The sequence below is a fragment of the Dermacentor andersoni genome, chromosome 2 (genome assembly GCF_023375885.2).
Source record: "Dermacentor andersoni chromosome 2, qqDerAnde1_hic_scaffold, whole genome shotgun sequence".
NCBI lineage: Eukaryota > Metazoa > Arthropoda > Arachnida > Ixodida > Ixodidae > Dermacentor > Dermacentor andersoni.
This window is the reverse complement of record NC_092815.1, coordinates 100,917,925-100,930,567: the sequence shown is the minus strand read 5'-3', so window position 1 is coordinate 100,930,567 and position 12,643 is coordinate 100,917,925. Positions and strand designations below refer to the sequence as shown.

The 12,643-nt window shown below is 46.9% G+C and overlaps 1 protein-coding gene across 1 annotated transcript in view; it reads left to right on the top strand.

The window, feature by feature from the left end:
• The first annotated feature begins 10,841 nt into the window (after window positions 1-10,841).
• LOC126541540 (organic anion transporter 3-like) overlaps window positions 10,842-12,643 on the top strand; it is a 53,583-nt gene continuing 51,781 nt past the window's right edge. The window contains exon 1 of the mRNA XM_050188345.3: window positions 10,842-10,998. The gene's annotated coding sequence lies outside the window, so the exon portion shown is untranslated. The remainder of the gene's footprint in view (window positions 10,999-12,643) is intronic.

The following is a 12,643-nucleotide window of genomic DNA, read 5'->3' as shown; positions in this document are numbered from 1 at the left end:
TGCGGCCTGTAGGGTGGGCAACACAGCAACAAAGAAGGTAAAGCGGAAAGTCAGAGAGGCTGAAATAATCTCATGGGTGGCGGCAATGGAAAAGAAAGCTGCCATGAGTAACTACCTAAGAGGAAAAAACAAAATCAGGAAAGAAACCATTTATGATAACTCAAAGGGAAGCTCATTACTTTTCGAAGCGAGATCGGGATGCCTTAAAACACGCACCTATAAAGCGAGATATAAGAAGGAAGAAGAAGCATGTGCTTGCTGCGGTAAAGCTAGGGAAACGACGGAGCATATTTTCTTAGAATGTGAAGACGTCTACCCAGCGGTCAATTTAGGCACCACTGGCTTCCTTGAAGCCCTTGGGTTCTGCGGGAGCAGTGGTAAAGCAAATATGTCCACAATAGACATTAGTAAGAGGCGATTGGAGGATTGGTGGAAGAAAAGTAGGGAAACGACAAAAGACGGAGACGTACAAAAGCACAGTTCGCAATAGGGGATCAGAAAATTTGCGCGTGGAAGTTCATGGTGTCTTTTGTTTTTTCATTGTTAAACCTAGGTAGGACATTAGGCAGTATCGTAGCAAGAGCTTGGTGGCGCAACCCACCACCCCGTTCCAAAGGGGACGCTCATAACATCCATCCATCCATCCATCCATCCATCCATCCATCCATCCATCCATCCATCCATCCATCCATCCATCCATCCATCCATCCATCCATCCATCCATCCATCCATCCATCCATCCATCCATCCATCCATCCATCCATCCATCCATCCATCCATCCATCCATCCATCCATCCATCCATCCATCCATCCATCCATCCATCCATCCATCCATCCATCCATCCATCCATCCATCCATCCATCCATCCATCCATCCATCCATCCATCCATCCATCCATCCATCCATCCATCCATCCATCCATCCATCCATCCATCCATCCATCCATCCATCCATCCATCCATCCATCCATCCATCCATCCATCCATCCATCCATCCATCCATCCATCCATCCATCCATCCATCCATCCATCCATCCATCCATCCATCCATCCATCCATCCATCCATCCATCCATCCATCCATCCATCCATCCATCCATCCATCCATCCATCCATCCATCCATCCATCCATCCATCCATCCATCCATCCATCCATCCATCCATCCATCCATCCATCCATCCATCCATCCATCCATCCATCCATCCATCCATCCATCCATCCATCCATCCATCCATCCATCCATCCATCCATCCATCCATCCATCCATCCATCCATCCATCCATCCATCCATCCATCCATCCATCCATCCATCCATCCATCCATCCATCCATCCATCCATCCATCCATCCATCCATCCATCCATCCATCCATCCATCCATCCATCCATCCATCCATCCATCCATCCATCCATCCATCCATCCATCCATCCATCCATCCATCCATCCATCCATCCATCCATCCATCCATCCATCCATCCATCCATCCATCCATCCATCCATCCATCCATCCATCCATCCATCCATCCATCCATCCATCCATCCATCCATCCATCCATCCATCCATCCATCCATCCATCCATCCATCCATCCATCCATCCATCCATCCATCCATCCATCCATCCATCCATCCATCCATCCATCCATCCATCCATCCATCCATCCATCCATCCATCCATCCATCCATCCATCCATCCATCCATCCATCCATCCATCCATCCATCCATCCATCCATCCATCCATCCATCCATCCATCCATCCATCCATCCATCCATCCATCCATCCATCCATCCATCCATCCATCCATCCATCCATCCATCCATCCATCCATCCATCCATCCATCCATCCATCCATCCATCCATCCATCCATCCATCCATCCATCCATCCATCCATCCATCCATCCATCCATCCATCCATCCATCCATCCATCCATCCATCCATCCATCCATCCATCCATCCATCCATCCATCCATCCATCCATCCATCCATCCATCCATCCATCCATCCATCCATCCATCCATCCATCCATCCATCCATCCATCCATCCATCCATCCATCCATCCATCCATCCATCCATCCATCCATCCATCCATCCATCCATCCATCCATCCATCCATCCATCCATCCATCCATCCATCCATCCATCCATCCATCCATCCATCCATCCATCCATCCATCCATCCATCCATCCATCCATCCATCCATCCATCCATCCATCCATCCATCCATCCATCCATCCATCCATCCATCCATCCATCCATCCATCCATCCATCCATCCATCCATCCATCCATCCATCCATCCATCCATCCATCCATCCATCCATCCATCCATCCATCCATCCATCCATCCATCCATCCATCCATCCATCCATCCATCCATCCATCCATCCATCCATCCATCCATCCATCCATCCATCCATCCATCCATCCATCCATCCATCCATCCATCCATCCATCCATCCATCCATCCATCCATCCATCCATCCATCCATCCATCCATCCATCCATCCATCCATCCATCCATCCATCCATCCATCCATCCATCCATCCATCCATCCATCCATCCATCCATCCATCCATCCATCCATCCATCCATCCATCCATCCATCCATCCATCCATCCATCCATCCATCCATCCATCCATCCATCCATCCATCCATCCATCCATCCATCCATCCATCCATCCATCCATCCATCCATCCATCCATCCATCCATCCATCCATCCATCCATCCATCCATCCATCCATCCATCCATCCATCCATCCATCCATCCATCCATCCATCCATCCATCCATCCATCCATCCATCCATCCATCCATCCATCCATCCATCCATCCATCCATCCATCCATCCATCCATCCATCCATCCATCCATCCATCCATCCATCCATCCATCCATCCATCCATCCATCCATCCATCCATCCATCCATCCATCCATCCATCCATCCATCCAGCTCCGCACATCGCGGGGGCGCAATTGCAAAGAGAAGAATCAAGAGCTAGTGGATTGCTTGAGTTCTCATAACAAGGGCATCTATAATGACGCCTAACATCATCCTGTTAGCTGACATGAATGCCCACATATATGATCTAGATGGTTATACCGACAAAAACGGAAATATCTCTGTGAGGAACGCAACCTCATTATCGTGAATACGGTGCCTAAATGCGGGGGTCAGATCAATGGAAGTCGGAAATATACAATCGACCATTTATTAGGGTCTGATGACAGCAAGAACTTATGAAAAGTTGTTAGAAGTGGTCATTGACGAGGAAGCATATAGCAACATAGGGAGTGACCATAAGCGCATCATATTCAAAATGGGATATGTAGTTAGGAAAGAGAACAAGGAGCGAAGAATGACCACTCCAAATCTGAACGCTGAACAAATAACAAATATAGTCACAACAGCCGAGTGTTAGATATGGAGCTGTTTCTTGTGCCTACTTCGAGTTCCCCAGACCACATCGAATCGCGCCACTGCTAAGTAAGGAATGCAGAAACACGGAAAGCACATTCCAGAGAAGCGCACGTGCAAACAAGTTGAAGGCCCCCACTTCGTTCACCGCCGGTAGCTATTCCCTGCTTGGTTCTTCCAGAAAGCGAGGGGATAGCCCGGCACTGTTCCAGGTAACGTGAGTCCCGAAGCCAAACGGCTGTGATGTACCGGGAAGGCCTGGCAGCGTCGCACCGGTCGCCTTTGAAGAAGGCATTTGCCACCACAGCGGGGACGTACCACCGGGAGCAAGTGAGCCCTCGGACAATGGAGCCCAATCGTCCCCCCTTCGCCGCCTTTGAAGAGAGCATTGCACCACAGCAAGGCAAGACCGCGGGGAGCCGCCGGGTGTGGCATCACCGCACGGGTGCCTACCATTGGCCGAAGGTGGCGTCATCGGAGCGGGCTCTCCCATTGGCCGAACATGACGCGACTTCCAGTCTTCGAAGGGTTTAAAAAGAGGATTCCAGAGAGACCAGAGCATTCCCGGATTCACCTCTCTCGAACTTCTTGCCGCGGGCCGCAGCGTCCGAGTTGCTGCCGGCCCGTAATGACTGTACGACTGTTACTTGACCCTCACCTCTCTGTATATAATGTAAAATAAACCCTCCCAAGTTTGTTTTTCATCCCGAAGTCCGTCCCTCAACCCCTACACGAGAAAGAACATGGCAAATCGTCAAGCAAAGATCGGGAATATAGTGAGCTTGTAAGTGTAATTACAAGAGAAATGAGGAAAGAGATGTAGCACGTTTGTTGGAAAGGAAAGGGGAAACTGAAAAGCTGGTGGAACAGCAAGATACGGGAAGCGATCAGTGAACGAGAGAAAGCATGAAGAGAGTATAGGCACACTAAGAAAGCGCACTTGCCGCAGGGTGAAGTAGACAGAAAATGGGAAATATACCAGGAGAAAAAAAAATATGGCTCAAACGCTGTCGCGGAGCACGGAGAAGCTTCATCTCCATTGGGCTCTATCGGTGCGAAGCAAGGTTTAGTAAACATTTTTCTTGATGTGCGAAACTATTTCGGATAAACGGCAGGAGGAGGAGGAGGAAAGAAAGAAAGAAAGAAAGAGGGAAGGCAGGGATGTTAACCAGAACTCCGCACGAACTGATCTGTCTTGGTAGGCTCGATCTTATCCCAGTGGCATGTAAGGCATGTAAGTACACGAGGACAGACGGATGAATTTTCTCTCATTGAAAAGCTTCTCGACCCCGTTATATCACGCCGCCCCGCGAATCAGCGAAGGAGATGAAGTTCTTTTTAAAAATGCTGTCTTTTCGGAAGAAGAAAAGAGATGCCACCTGGTCCACGGCAATCCTGTCTGCAAATGGTGTTATGATGTGTGGCAGTGCTGCAGACACCAAAACCATACATGATTTTAGGTGCGCAAGTCGCTTTCTCGGAATTTTCTTCACCATAGCCGGGTATAGCACTCACGACTACAGCTAAAGTCGGCGTCAAAGATTACGGACCATGGTATCTGAGAAAACATTGACTTTCAGAGTCCTTCGTGACCGTAGGCAAGCAAAACCCTACAGCACTACGTGGTTCGTGTGCTCTAGTACAAGCAGGAAATCTGAATAGCAGGCGCCGTGCCCAGGCTGCTTAACTATATTCTGCTTCTTCTCAGATGTCCCGATCCTTAAACATTTGCCGCTGATTGTACACTACAAGGCCTCGATATAGTTTGAGTCGCCGCAGCATCGGGCAGCGCTTTCTCGAAGTAGGTAGTATACGTGCAGGTCGGCTTACTTGTCAACGTTCCTTATTATTTCCTGTCGATGTTTCGTTGCGCGATTAAACGGGAACGCCCGCTCTGTTCGCGTGCAGCTGATGACCCGACACCAGTCACATTTTGCATTTTGTTCCTGGCCTGCGCTTTGAGAAAGAGCGCCCGTTCTTTTATTGGGGGCAATACGCTCGTGTCGACGCCACCGTTGTCACGGTGTCCTCTGCACGAGCGTCTGAGGGCTGCCCTTCCGCAAAGGCGGTCAGAGAATCTGCTTGTTGCGCTTTAGGCCTTTAGGACGTTCTCGCGTATTCTCGCGGGTGCACTTATGTATACATATTGAGTAACTATATTTACGCAATTGCCGGATTTCGCAATCAGAAACTATATAAATGGAAACGCCAGATACGTGTTTGCCCAATGGGAACAAATATATCTATATTTTGAAAGAACAAACTGCAGCACGAACAAGTGTTCTTTTGGTGTTGCTGCAATAGTCTGAAGCTTTTCTTGTTTGTTTACGTGTAGAAACTTAGCTCTATTACGACTGATCAAGTTATTACTTTTTTATAAAGCGATCCACTGCGGCACATATCTTTCGTGGATGTAAGAAATTACTGTGCGTCCGAAGTAAACGCTTTCCGTCAATGGAGATGGAGTTGTAGGGCACAAAACAGGGGCGCTCATCTGTATATATATACTGCATAGTGACAAAGATGACATTGGTAGGGTTCTTCCTCGAACTGTCGAACAACCATAACTTAAAATCTTCCAGAGGTTTCTTGCTATAGGGTAGAAGTTTGCGTGACCAAGCACGACTGCGCGGTCCATAATCTGCGTCTGGACGTTGGCCAACCTATAACTGTGCCGATGTGTGGGTGCTTCATGTCACGATCTGATAATGGCCAAGCGTTCTCACAATGGTAATAAAAACGAAAATTAGTAAGCTTAATGCACAATTAATGTCCTTATTTGCGACGTCGAGCACTGCCTGGTGTTGATGAACCAACGTGAACTTCCCAAACATCTCTCTCCGTCTTTTATCGAGAAATAATGTCCGGTTAAATTGACAAGTTGTAGAATGTCCTCTGGTAACAAATTTGCTCTCCACATTTTTACTACAATGCTGCCATAGAACTCCAATTATTTCTTTCCAAATCAGCCTTTATGTTTGTATTGAAATACGATGTGCCCTGGCGATCGGATCCTATGGCAAAGTATCAGGCTAACTTCTTGAACCTCTGCCCAGGTCAGCGTTGCACTGTTCACAAAGTGGCAGCCCAGTGTGGCTGTTATGGGTTCAACTCCAGGACAACGAAGAATTTGACCTCAACCACGAAGATTCGCGTTAAAAGAACCGAGCGTTTTTTTTTTCAGTTTGGCATTTGGATACTGTCACGAAAAGGGGAAATTTCCTTTCCACCCGCTATTCTGCATGGACTCCCACGCTGAAACGTGACGCCATGCTCAGCGAACCGATTTCAGACACAACACCGGATTGTTTATTTGTGGGCTTTGCGATATCACACGTAAGCAGTCGACTTACAAAATATTGGTTTTGCCAACATTTACAGCGAAAGTCTCCTGCGACAAACAGCTCACGATGCGCCGTGGCGCAGAACGATGTTTTCAGCCAAACTAACCGACAGATACGTCGCCATGATGTATAGTAGCTTTGTTAGCGGCACATGGCGGGGGAAATTTAGAACATTTAGGCTAACAGAGGTCTCAACGTACGATGTATAATATAAAAGGGATATCATGTTTTGAACTGTATGCTGAAGATGATCGCCGCCGTGCATCCGACGTAACACGCAATACCAGGAAAGAGGCATAGGGAGAGATTCAGTAAGTAGTACACTGGAAACCAACGAGGCGCCCAGGTCATAAGAGGAAAGAGAGAAAGAGAGACAGAAAGGCCTTTTTTGGAACGAGGAGAATTCGTATATGTGCGCTATGCGCTACTCACCTATGCGCTACTCTGCATAGGCAAGAAGACCGAGGACAGAAAGGCCCTAGAGGAGAAGGGCGGCGGTTAAAGGGAAAGGAGTCAAAGAAATATATTATCATGATAGCCCGATGTATATATATATATATATATATATATATATATATATATATATATATATGTTGAGTCAAAATACAGCTTATCAACGTCCGTGATGGCGCTGTCTTGAGCTTGCTCGCAATTTTTGACAATTAACTCTCAATCCGTCTTTGGTTTCCGACTTGTTTGCTTTATTCTCTTTTTTTGCTAAGGAGCCTCGGAAACATTACAGTAGGTTTTGTCTCCGCAAGCGGCCGGCTGTGGACAAGCTTCGAAATCATGACAGGACACTAATTAAAATACACCTACAGCCAGAAGAAACGATTAATCTGTATTTCTGTTGGTTCTGCTTTTCCTGCAGGGTGACATCATGAACCCTTACGTTGAGAAGAGACGCAGGTTAGCTCAAAAACAGCTAGCGCCGAAAACCCAGAAGGGTTTGACCTAAAGTAAAGAACCTCAAACACTAGCGAAAGCAAACTCAGCGAACGTTGCGGTTTCCAGAGTGTCGCGTAACGTAGGAATTCGGTGGGCTACGTGATAACAACACAGGTATTACGATCCGAAAACCTGCTACCCCTGAATTGGCTACGAGCCAGACCACAGCTGATGTTAAGAACGGCCTGCTGAGGTGCAAGTTTTGCCAGTCAGGTGCGATAGCGGCGTCGACTTTCCTGGAAAGCCACCGTCCTCCTCAAGCCACACGGCGTCACTAAGTCCACTGTGTGCGGAGAACAATACACCGCGTCCTCGACCCTTCGTCGCGGGATTGCCGAGATGAGTTCGACGAACCAGGCTTTGTGACGAACATGCCACCGCCGACCCGGTCTGCTGTGAGCAAGGGAGTTCCCGAGGGAACGTAGTTGGAGGCCCCTTCCCACGAACCGTTCCTGACGTAAGCCCCGAGCTCTGCGAAGACCGTCTGTGCTCGGTGAGGTCCGTGAAACCGGTGCGGAAGCTCTCTCGCTGAAAGGCGGCTCGTCTACTGGTCGAACGTTTCCCTCACCTAGGGATCGAGGGAAGACCGAGTGTTTATAAACCGCTGTTGTGTGGCTGCTCAGTGTACTTTCTCTCGCAGTCATGCTAGAGTGATGAACTGCTACGTGCTTATGTAGATACTGTAAATAAACCCATATTCCTCGTTCTCGATGAGAAGCAGTCCTTCCCTTCAACAACGTCCTCAGCGTGGATAAGTTGGACGACGGCATGGGCCAGCTACCATCTAATTCATGCCCGACTCCAATCTTGACAACTCGTTACGAACGGTGGGATTGACCTCCCAATCCTCACACTGCCCAGTTGTTGATTTTGGAAGGCCTGTTTGGGGCGATGACAGCGTCGCACTACTCGTACGCGTGTGCCCACATACTAGACGGAATGACTTTTATTAATATCATAAGGATAATAATAATAACCCAATAAAGATCACTGTCAATACACGTACCATTTTTTCAATGACCTCCTATTACCTCTGTTATACGTCAGTCATGCCTGTTATATGTCTGTAGATTATTCAATCTTGTGTTATCTTATATCCACCAGATTGTATCCCCATTTCTATGGTATACGCATTTTCTTGCATCGATAGTCGACCTTATAAGACAGTTATGTCCAGCGTATAAAGCAATTGTTTTCTCTCTTGATCACGACCAGAATATCCCCGGCCCACATTTCTTCTTTGATCTATGCACACGTTGTTAATGCTATCATATTACGTGAGACCTGTACAGTTATTCAATCAATAAGGTCGTTCCGGCGCACTAATGCATTTCTAATTTTCTAATGCACTCATTAGAAAAGCCAGTGGGTTTCCGGGGGTACCGGTATTTGATCCGAGTACCTCCCGCATACGAGGCGGATGGAGTGGGCAACCGCAGCGAACTGGACCACCTTTTCGATTTGTCCATCCATTAGCATCACGTTTAGCCAGACATCAAAACTCTGAATCTTTAACTCCCCATTAGACAAGAACTAACTTTTTAAATACAATAAATTATGGGGCTTTACGTGCCAAAACCACTTTCTGATTATGAGGCACGCCGTAGTGGAGGACTCCGTAAATTGTGATCACCTGGGGTTCTTTAACGTGCACCTAAATCTAAGCACACGGGTGTTCTCGCATTTCGCCTCCATCGAAATGCGGCCGCCGTGGCCGGGATTCGATCCCGCGACCTTGTGCTCAGCAGCCTCAAACCATAGCCACTGAGCAACCACGGCGCGTAACTAACGTTTTCAAATTTTCTCTTCTCTTATTTTTTAATTTTTCTGCGCGCACTCTTGGTGAAAGGAACACTCGAATATTGTGATTGCTAAAGAGCAGTGATTCTTTATAACTCATTAATTGCTGACCTCACAATTTTAGAAGTTCATTGTGATTTTTTGCTTCCTGAATATTTGTATTTATTTTCTCGTTTTGTAGCTGTACCCCTCCATGCATGGACTCAGATGGGCCCATGCAGCCCATGCAAACTTTCAACATGAGACTGAGCCACCGCCAAACCAGCATCTAGTCCTTCGCTGTAGTCGCTTCTCGCACGGAATGACTGCATACGTCTTGAAAGGAACCGAGAAGATTTTAATGGCACTCGCTTTTTTTTTCTTATTACTCTTTTTTAGTGTATCGGAATGCTTACCGGCCAGAGTGTCCAATATTACAGTTGTAACGCGGAAAACTTCGTGGATCATTCATTTTTTTATCAGAATGTTTCGATCTGCAGTCACGATCGTGTTTACCAGGGCGTTTACATGGGGGCGAGGTGACGCCACAAAAGCGGGTAAAGCTTATGAGTAGGAAAATTTACAAGAGCATTTTCGTCCAATTGCTTAGCATGCAGTAATGAAAATTCGGAAATTTTAAATTTTAGGCGGCTTGTGTGATTTCAAAAGAGTTTTGAACGTTGTATCGTTGTTTTATTTTTAATTCTCAATGAAAACCACGGGAAATTTAAAGCTTGTTTCTGACAAATGTAGATCTCGTTTCAGAGAAAGGCTAAGTTAATTGAATGAAGCCGTAGTTGCCTACGACTCAATAGCTTCGAATACTTTGCATACCTCTTCTTCAAGTTCAAGAAACTCTTCTTAGAGGTGAGGCCGGAAGAACTGAATTGCTTAATTATGTGCGTGTGCCACCTTGCCCAATTATCGGTTTTGCCTTACACCGCGCTGAGCACGCGAAAGAACGCAACCGTCCACAAAACGCAAGCTCCTGCTGGTGAAACTGAGGCAAAGAGCTCTCATCGTCTGCAATGACTGCGGAATTACGGTAAACATTATCTTTACAGCGGCCACCATGCACTCGACAAACGACGGTAATAAAGTGGAGGCGGTCGGACGACGCTCCAGCGACTCTCGCACGGGAAAAGACGGCCAGAAGGAACAAGGTGTGTGTGTGTGTGCGTGTGTGTGCGTGTGTGTGTGTGTGTGTGCGTGTGCGTGCGTGTGCGTGCGTGTGCGTGTGCGTGTGTGTGTGTGTGTGTGTGTGTGTGTGTGTGTGTGTGTGTGTGTGTGTGTGTGTGTGTGCGTGTGCGTGTGTGTGTGTGCGTGTGTGTGCAAGTGAGGGCCGCGCAGTTCGCGCATGACTTGGTGCTGAGAAACTGAATAGGCCTCGCCGCTAGCAGCGGCACAAGGCGTGTGTGGTTTCACCACCTGCAGTCTCGTTTCAGGGGATGTGGGCTGCCGCCGTCGCCGCTGTTAAGCCGTCGGAAACGTTCACTCCCACGAGTGGTGAGTTTCTGGTCACATGCATATTTTCGACTTTTTTAAAAATGTTTTTATGAATTCCTGTATTGCTAAACTTAACTCGTAGCCCACGATAAAAAGGTTTTTATGTTAGGCTGAAGGATTGAGTGAATGCAGTGATTTATTCGGATTAAATTGGAACTTTTGGCAGCCATTGAACAGATCTTCATTAAAAAAAGGCACCAACTACAAGGTGGTTAGAAATCATAGTTAGAAACGAAGAAAAATGAAGGTGTGAAGAAACAAGGAGATTCATTACAAAGGAGAAGCTGAGTGGTCGGCCTCAGCAAGTCGTGTTGGTGGTGATAATTATGTTGCTACAAGCAGGGTTTGCCTAGCAGACTTTCCCGTTTATTGCTCCGTCGGAGCGCCTCTTTCGGCATTGTCAGTATGTGTTCACTATGGCTTCATCAATTAACTAGCAGAAATGTGAGTATCACGCTCGACACCTCCACGCACACTATCCAGCGGTTCCTCCGGAAAAACTAACTGTCGGCAAGCTCGCAAGAAAACCGTCTTCTCGTGCTGCCCAGAAGCATCCTCCTCTCAGAAGAGAAGCGCTTGCACTACCAGATCCAGTGTTCTATATCGCCCAGGTCGCTGTGCTAAGTGCAACATGGAGAAGCAGCATGACTTGAAGTATCAAGCTGATTTTAAATGAGCACTAAAGGCAAAATATGATTTCTTGTGAATCATTAAATTGCCCTTCTACAATATCAAAAACATTACTCTCACCACGATAACACGCTGGGTAAGCCAGGAAAAGCGCGATAAAAAAAAAACGGGTGGAGACGCCTTCTTGAAGTTCCCGCAAAAGCTCGCTCTTGCGTCATGTATTATGAAAGCGTCTTCTAAGGCCTAGGTAATTCTTTAGCGGTAAAAATAGGCTACATTGTGTTCTAACGGAGCCAAACATAAAATATGACGTGTTTAGGGAACTTTATGCTGAGCCAACGTAGCCTAAATACGAAAATATACTTCGAAATTCGTGACTTCACGGTGACGTACCGGCGTTGGGGATTCAGCGCGAAATTTAAAAAACTACAAGTTTGACCATTTATTCGTTTAATAATCAACCTGTTACTCCGAAGTTAAACAAAACGAAGTTTTTCAAAGAACGCATACTCCGTCTAAACTGATTTAGTCTTCTGCTTTGCTTTAGTGCCCCTTTAGGAACTCAAGGCATGAAGATACAAGAAAGACATGGACGTTAACCAGGGCGGAACTCGGCTAGTTACCTTGCTTTGAATAAGAGGAAAAGGGGGAGTAAAAATAATGGAGAGATGTAGGCGAGCAATAACAAGGAAAGTTCTGACAATTCCTTTTATATTTAATTCAAATATTCAAAGATTTCGCTCCGAGTTTAGCCAGAGTAAATCAGGGAGCACGAGAACTGCCGAGAAACGGTGGTAAACATAGGACGAGCCGTGAGAGAGAGAGAGAGAAACGGAAGAGAGCAAAGCTGGAAGGTTAACCACACGCACGTCCGGTTTGCTACCCTGCACTGGGAGAAGGGGATACCGGGACAAAAATAGGGAGAGGGAGAGATAGCATACTTTCGCGCACATTTGAAGGTGCGCACTGAGCCTATAAACAGTTGCAGAGACCTTTCTACTTGAAGTACTACAAT